This window comes from Crocodylus porosus, unplaced genomic scaffold, assembly GCF_001723895.1.
Source record: "Crocodylus porosus isolate Cpor-Errol unplaced genomic scaffold, CroPor_comp1, whole genome shotgun sequence".
Classification (NCBI taxonomy): Eukaryota; Metazoa; Chordata; order Crocodylia; family Crocodylidae; genus Crocodylus; species Crocodylus porosus.
In genome coordinates, this window is record NW_017728923.1 from 3,808,904 (window position 1) to 3,817,242 (window position 8,339).

Below are 8,339 nucleotides of genomic sequence, written 5' to 3' on the forward strand. Positions count from 1 at the left end.
ACTGGAGATGGGTGTGCCCTGCTAGTGAGGAGAGCACCTAACTTCAGGAGCTCCAGGGAGAAACTCAAGCTGTCCCTGTTCATGTTATAGCTTTCACCCCCATCACCAATGGCAAACACCAGGTACAGCCACTGCCATCTTGCTAGTGACCTACCCCAGAGCCTCCATCACTGCTTCTTGCTACAGCCACTGCAGACTTCCACCTGCAGTACACAGGGTAGAGGCAAAAAAAGCTCTGCAGTGAGTGAGGGACATTGGCTGTGATGTCTGCAGGAGCCCATTGGTCACTGGGTGGGGAAAGGCTATGCTAGTCATTCTGGGAGACCCACCTGGGATTGTCTGCAACCTGCAGTCTCATGAACGACACCTCATGCTCTGGTTTCACATGCTGGGGAGACAAAGACACAGCACATCATGGGGCAGGAGGATGCAGCGGGGGCGGGCTGCAAGAGAGCAGCTATGGGAGCATGTGAGCAGTCCGGTCTGGTTTCCCCCATGTATTTTCGGCACATGCTCCTGTGGGAGAGGCTGGGAAGTGTAAGGGTTAAATAAGCAAGTCCCTCCATCTCCTTTATTTCCCTTCCTGAAGACAGCCAACCCCTTGCTGAGGAGCTGCTACCCTGAGCCCCCTCCCCCAAAATTAACTCTCCATCTGTTTCTCTTTGGCTGATTGTGATGGCTTGTGACAGGGCTCCTGAATGCAAAGATGTTTCGCCTGGAAAATCTATTACAAGTTGCTCTAAGAAAGACAGAAATTCACTCCTTCTGTCTCCCCGTGCTGGTCTCTCAAGGTGCCCACCCCAGGCAAGAGAGGGCTCTGGGGGCTGGCACACGCGGGCTGCTCCCTCCACTGAGGTGGAAAGCTTGCCTTTGTGAGCTCAAGGGGAGGCCAGGGCCTGGCTGCCCCCTGCCGCCTCCAGGACCTATGGAGACCACATGGTGGTGTGTTGTGTGGGGCTGGGAGCTCTCGCAGCTTTGATGGCAGCCGGTGGATTCTGTGGCAAATCCAGCTTATTTGGGGCTGGAAACGAATGCATAATTGATTGCAAAATAGCCTCAACAGTGCATCTCCCCTCCCCCCCAGCACTGCTAATGCAGCCGAGGCACCCTGGTAACGCCAACACAGGGACATCCCAGCCCTGCTAATGCATCTGCCACCCACCTGCACTGTAGTAGCTGGGACCCTCCACCCAGCAGTACTAACTTACCTGCTGCTTCCTCACCTGCCAGCTAGTTGCATACACTAGCCAGTCCCATTGTCTCTGGCTAAAAGTGTGGGTGCCTACTACCTCTGGAAATAAGGCCCCAAGTAACTCAGGCTGGGTATGCCCACTCGACGGCCTGTTTGACTCCTGTGCCTTATAGCCCTCCCCTCCCCTTGGGTGTGGGCCAAATCCTTTCCAGGAACTCTCTTTCAACCTGAGTCACTCCCACCCATGCCGCCTTCACCCTAGCGTCCATCACTAGTAGAGCCCTGTAGAAGCCAGGTTTGCAGACCCATACACACCAATCACCTACATAATAACCAGAGCCTGGGGGTGGGCATTTATGCTCCATGTGCTAAAGCAGGACAATACTGCAGTATTAGAGGTTAACCTAAGCTAAGTTACACTCTTTTCACAGCCTCCATTTTCCTGTCCCTCCCATGGGGCTAATAGTATTGCCCCCTACCCCCCAGAGTAGCCATGAATGTTGTGTGGTCCATGTGCTGGGCATAGTTGTGTTATCACCAGCACAGTAAGCAGGGATAAACTTCCCATCCTGCCCTGGCCTGTCTGGCATGAGTGGAGGCAGGTGCCTCATTTTGCTGAGTGCTCCCAGCTGCATTGGCATGACCTCTTCTACCTCAGCAGGACCTTAAGCACCAAGGTGTATACCCACAGCAAAGCCCTCTCAGTAAGTCCCAGCCCCACCGCATCTGGGCCGGGACACAGCCACAGGTTCCCTGGTTAGCGTACATTGGAGGCTGAAGGTAACAAGGGGCCAGGTCTCTAAGGTCCTTGTTGCTGCCTGAAAGCAGTGTGTGGCTGGTTCTGCCTGAGGGAAGCTGCTGGAGGTAGGTGGTGTCAGAGCCCAGCCTCTGCAGGAGAGAAACAGAGACCTTCCTAGAAACATGTGATGTCCAAAGGAGTGAGGGATGGAAAAGGTCAACCAGGCCATGGAGTCTAGCTTCATTTTCCCCTCTGATTCCCTGCTTTCCTTTCAGTGTTAAATAGAAAAAAAGAGAATTTTTTTTTTTAAATACTCAAATATTTTCCAAGCCCAAACTGGTCAAGAAATATATTTACCACAACAGAAAATTGCTCTATTTGCAATCCAGGCAATTAAACTAAACCTCAAGTGTCTTTGCAACAAGTTGCCAGCATCCTTCTACCCAGCCCCAGCTTTGCAATGGCTCCCAGCACCCTCAGTGCTAGAGGAGAAATGTGCTCCCTCAGTGTAGCACCAACTCCATTTGCAACTGAAGTGGCCGAAATCAGAAGTGTTGAAGACGCTGGCAGGGGCAGGTACTGAGAGGCCCTGGCTGCAGCGTGGCTCACTTCACATGGCTGGGCTGAGGAGGGGGAGGGATGGTGGCCCTTGTGCCTGGCCTGTTGCGGTAGGCATTGTTCTGGAGATGGATATGAGAATGTTTCAGCCTCTAGATATCAAAGCAGCAAGTCCCCTCCCCCCTTTCCCTGCCCTGAACATGCTGCACTTGGCACCAGATGGCTGCTGAGGTGCTGTTAGGGCCCCAGTTGACAAGCTGACAAATGCAGTGCGGCACTAAGTGAGAACAGCCCTCACCTCCCTGCCCTCCTGCCTGCGGGTCTGTGCCATGCCCCTTCTACACAGGATTGCAGGGTGACTATCCCCAGAGCTTCCTCTGGGCCAAGGCTGGGGAGACAGCAGCAGTTAACCCCAAAGCATCAGGCTGGCAAGCTGCAGCTGTGTCTACTCAGCAGCCAGGGAGGGAGGTCACTGGGGCCTGCCCTAGCTCAGACCTCACTGTGGTGGGGCACCTAAGTGGCAGAGATGCAACAACACACACTCAGGTTAAAGCAGCAACCTGTGCACATCCCCAGCATTGCCCCCACCCAGGCTTATTGCTCCCCAGTTTATTGCTCCCAGGAAGGTCCCAATCACATGGTTGACATGTATGCCCAGACCACAGCACACTGAACCGGGTCACAGCAGCCTCAGCTGGCAGAGGGTGCAGGGGTCAGCCTGCCAGCCCAGGGCTGCTCCAGCTCAGCTCGATGTGCTGCGGAGGGGTTGGCTGGGGCATGAGGGTACTTCCATGTGGGGCTAGCTGGCAGGCAGTCTCTGCACTGAAACATGCTCATACCCCAGCCAGCCCTGTTAGCATCTACATATGCGTTGCTGAGCATGAAAAAACGCTGCAGCAGTCCAAGTCCTACCTTGCTACGGAGTTTTATTTCCTGTGCCCTAATAGCGGTGCACATGTAGGCACCGAGATGCTTACTGTGCAGTTAATAAATCAACTGCACAGTAACATTTCATGTAACCCCCCCACCTAAGGGGGGTTAAAACAGCTCCCAAAACTAAAGAGCAAAGAAACCTCCAAACAGCCGAAGGGGCGCAGAGCCTCCCAGCCTAGTGCAGCAGCACCCCCCAGTGCCAGAGCTGCGCCCTGCAGGCTCATCCCTTGCTGTGTCCAGGGCTACGAACAGCAAGCTACTGGAGGGCAGGCACAACCACCCTGTGGACGCAGACAGAGGGACTGACCTGCTGGCCCAGCTCTCACAGCAGAAGGTGGTGCTCCCAGCTGGGAGCCATCCTGCCTCATCAACCACCCCACATAAGCTTGGGGGATTAGGAGCAAAAAATTATGCCTCTGTCCCTTGCTTTCCCTTGCTCTGTCCCTTGCCAGTTTAGCACAAGGGCTGAGCAGGGGCACTGCAGTGCACTGGCCAGCCACGATGCCACACTGTCTGCAGGAGCAGGGGCATTGGGAGAGGAGCAAGTCCCCCTGCACTGGCAGCTACACCATCATTCTTACCCTAGCCTGCCCCCAAACTGTCCAGTAGTCCCATTTCCATTCCCCAGCACAGCACACAGGGGGATGCTGGCTGGACTGGTAATATCTGCCTGGCTTCAGCCTCTGCAGCATCTGAGCGCTGTGGGACGGGGGCATGTGCCAAGCATCTCTAAGGTCAAAGGTGCAGCTCAAGAGCATGCCAGCAGGCAGGGAAAGGTAAATCAGGCCCAAGCTGGCGCTGGTCTTTGGGGTTTGTTACCCCTGCTGGCTCTCCTTATCCCTGCACACAGCGTGCGAAGCTCTTCGCAAGCAGCCCAGAAGAGGCACAGGTTCAGGGGCTTACTGGTTTTTCCAGGATAAATCTTCCTGGATGCGCTGGATGTCTCCCAGTGACTCAGGGCAGCTACGAATGAAAGACATTCACAGCCGTGGGGGCTTTTATGTACTGGCATTAATGTGTCCCCCCTCCAGCCAGGACTTGGCTACTTAGGAAGAGTTAATCTGTTTTATGAATATACATACATATGTATGCACACATACATGCATGTATACACATGTATACACAGTCATTATCTCTAGAAGAAAAAGGTTACAGTTTTTAATGCACTCTGGGTCCAATTCAGACCTGGATGAACTGAACTACTGCACTATGCCCCCTTGCACTAATGGGGACCCCTGCCAGGCAGAGAAGGTGCCAGGAGCCAGGAGGTGTTGGCTGCAGCTACTTAGCCTCCTCCAAGGTACAAGCTCCTAAGCCAAGAAGTTTGGAAGTACCGGGCCCTGCACAGCGCACCCTTCACAGTGCTTGTCTGTACCCTGGCCATGAACTGCACAGCACATTGCATCCCCTCTGCTGCCAGGACCAGTCCAAACCTCCCTGCTCCTGAGCCAGGAGAAGCATGGTGCAAAGCTGTGACAGACTGCTGTGGAACAACCAGGACCTCTCTGGGATGCATCGTGTTGCCAGCTCCCTCCTTGGACTGATCCTGCTGGCCAAGAGATGGCAAAGAAGGAGGCAGCAGGTCTGCAGTCCTTCAAGGGTTAAAGGAAGCTACTCAGGGCAGTTAGTAGCCAAAGCAAGATGCTGCAGGTTACTGCTGCCCTCCAGTGGGCAGAACTGGCAGCACTGTCCTCATCTCCTGCTGTGCCAGTTGGCAGCTGTTCACTCCTGTGGCAGAGGTCATTGCTTTTGGGCTGGAGGGATCTGAGTGGCTCTGAGACCCTGGAGTCCAGGGCAGTGACAGTACTGCAGAGTATGCACATACCACTTCATCACTAGAAGTGGCAGCTCTTTACAAAGCTGTCGCCACCCTCTGAGCACAGATAAGCGCAGAGAGGGAACAGAATGTGCCTGAAGAGCCCCTACCCAGTCAGGTTTCCCAGGGGGGCCCTGGGGTTGCAAACTAACTTGCAGATCAGAGGGTCTGGAGAAACTGAGCTGGATGAAGCAGTGAGTTGCCAAAGGGAATGAGGCTGAGAGTCTATGTCAGCATCCCATCTCCCAGCTTACAGCCAGGGAGGAGAACGCCTACGTTAGCAAGTGCAGGATAAACTCACCCAAGGAAAGGTCCCTTCTGGTCCCCAGCAGCTACAGGATGACTCATGCCTTGAAGCTCAGAGTCAACAGCGTCTTACGTCATTATTCAACATGCTGTTAGCTCTGGTTGCAGTTCCTCTACAGAACAGCCCAACCCCTGCTCCATTCTTGACCTCAGGGACATCTTGCAGCAGCCAGTTCCCCAGGTCAGTCCCCTCTGAACCTGTATGATTTCACTGCCCTGGTCCCACAGCGCCAAGCTTCTGGGACTTCTTGTCTGATCCAAAGCATTCAACAAAAAAGAGAATTAAGAACTGGGGATTAATTAAAAAACAAAACTTTATTTGGTCCATCAGAACCTGAGTTTGAAAACCATCCATGGATAATTCATATTATACAGGGATTACGGATTTGATTTACAATTGATAAAATATCCTATGTTTCATAAGGGCTGGACAGTATTTACAGGGTTAAAAATATTCACAGCTCAGAAAGAGAATGACAAAACCAGAGAGAAAAAAAGGACAAAAAATATCCAAGTGGGGAAGGGGAGTAGACAGGCTGACAAAGAAAAGTACAAACACAGTTTGGCTCGGCCAGTCTCCGTTTCCTAGGGACCAGCAGGGCCCAAGGGGCAACAGACAGATGTAGGGGGAGGACTCCTCACAGGGCACCCCCAGTCTGAGCCACCCCCATCCCAGTGAGCAGAGGTGAGGGTGAACACAAGAGGACAGGGAGACACGCCCTGTGTTTGCCAAAGAACTGAGGCATCTGGAGGGGAAACACAACACTGAGGGTCCAAAGGAAGGGCAGAATAAAACCTTGGCACTGCCAGTCCCTGCCCATGCCCAGAAGAACATCAGCCTGCCCCCAGCCTGGTCTCCAAAGTAGAGTGATGGAACTGCCATCTCCCAGGGCAAAGCACTGGTTTGGGGGAGACGAATGGGGTGCAAGCAGCCTGGGACCCAATTGTGCAGGCCTCACCCTCTCACACAGCCCTACGGGGAATCCCTTGATGTAAGTCAGGGCCCAGGGCACCTGGCTGCCTGCCTGGAGACTGAGAGCAGGGGCAGGAGCTCAGGACCTCTGCAGAAATCAGGCTGAAGGAAGGAAAGAACAGAAAGCAAAACTGACCTGCCTCTCCTTACAAGGGCTTCCAGCCCTGCCCTGCCCAAGTGACCTCCTACATTTCCCAGGAGCCTGAGTGGAGGTTACAGCAGAGCTTAAATAAAAACTGCAACCCCCCCAAGATTTTAATGCCAAAGGACTTGTGTTATAGGGGAGAGGCATGGCCCCATTTAGCCATGCCCTGTGCACTGCACAGGCACCCTCCCCCCTCTTCCATTCCATGCAAATGGTGAGGGGCTCCCATCCATACCATCCCAGGCAGGAACAGGTCCACCCTGTCACTGACAGCATGTGCATGGGACCCAGCTGGCCAAAGAGGTAACAGCATGGGCCCCCTGGCTGGATACATTTCACCAGCAGACTGCACCCCCAGCAGCCCCTGAGACCCACTCACTTCCATGGGAGCAGGATTTAGCCCACAGGAACTGCCGGCTTTTCTCCAACCCAGTGAATCTCAGCCTCCGCTCCCATTGGACTCACAACGCTCCTGCCTCACAGAGCCCAGGTCCTGCCTGGGCAGATCTGTCTGGCCCTGCCGGCAAGTGCAAGGTTTACCTCAGGGGGGAGGGGGTCTGGGAGGGACTAGATCTGTCAGCAAAGCACTGGCAGATTGAGCTGGATCCTGCTGACTCATAGCTTCATACTTTGTAGGGCTGGAAGGGACCTGAGCAGATCATCAAGTCCGACCCCCTGCCATGGCAGGAAAGAGCGCTGGGGTCAAACACCCCAGCAAGGTCGCTGCTACAAGACTCCTCAAAGCAATTATACAAAACACATCTAGAACAGTGCACAGCAATGTGTTAGACTGGGGCTGAACCCAGGCCCTCAGACCTGGGGAACTGCAACCCCCAACCCTGTGTCTGAGCCCCACATGCTGGCTGGAAACCCTGTACCCGCTACCCTGTACCTGCATCCCTCTGCCCCACACCCACTGACCCAGGCTGGCATCAACAACCCCTGTACTGGGCCTTTGCAACTGGGCTCTCACACTGGCCCCATTCCCAGACTGCTTTTACCTGGCAGGTGAATGCAACTCAGCCACCAGGGAGCAGAGGCCCAGCGGTGCTTGGAAGGGACCCTTATCCATTCTGCCCCGCCCCCCCACACCTGGGGCTGAGGCCAGATATGGAGGAGCCAGAGGAAGCAGGGCATGTGAGTGGGGGCAGTGGTTCCCAAGCTCAGGGCTCATGGCTTCTCTCCTAGTGCTGTGCTTGGTGGCCATAGTTGCATAGTAATGAGTTGAAGTGCCCTTGCTGGCACTGGGCTGGAGGCAAACCACCCCACACTCCAAGAAGAGGCAGGAGCCCCTCGTCTGCCCCATAGCCCACAGCACAACAGAGAAAAGGACTGCTTGATGCAATTTTTGGTACAAGATGCTGTGAAAAGTAATAAGGGGCTGCCTTGAAATGAATCAGTTGCCTTCCCAGCAGTAACAAGCAGCCTCCAACTCCTGCCCACTAGGAAGAAGTTCCCTCCAAGGTACAGATCATGGCTAGGGGACAAGAGAACTACAAGTTCCACAAGCCTTTGAGGCAGAAGGCCCCAGCTGCAGGGCACAGCCGTGTGGGGAAAAAGGAGCTTCCCAGCATCTTCTATCAGACTGGGTGTGTTCAATCCCAGCCTAAGCACTTTGTCCCTGCCCTCAGCCTGCCAGCCCTAGACAGAGGGACTAACATCCTCCTATTCCACGAG

General features: G+C 54.4%; 1 long non-coding RNA gene across 1 annotated transcript; it reads right to left on the reverse strand.

The window, feature by feature from the left end:
* Positions 1 to 5,839: 5,839 nt before the first annotated feature.
* LOC109313421 lies at positions 5,840 to 8,024 on the reverse strand. The gene is made up of 2 exons (XR_002102044.1): positions 7,398 to 8,024; positions 5,840 to 7,276 (listed from the first exon to the last, which is right to left on the reverse strand). It is a non-coding gene; the product is annotated as an uncharacterized LOC109313421 (long non-coding RNA).
* Between the last annotated feature and the right edge of the window lie 315 nt (positions 8,025 to 8,339).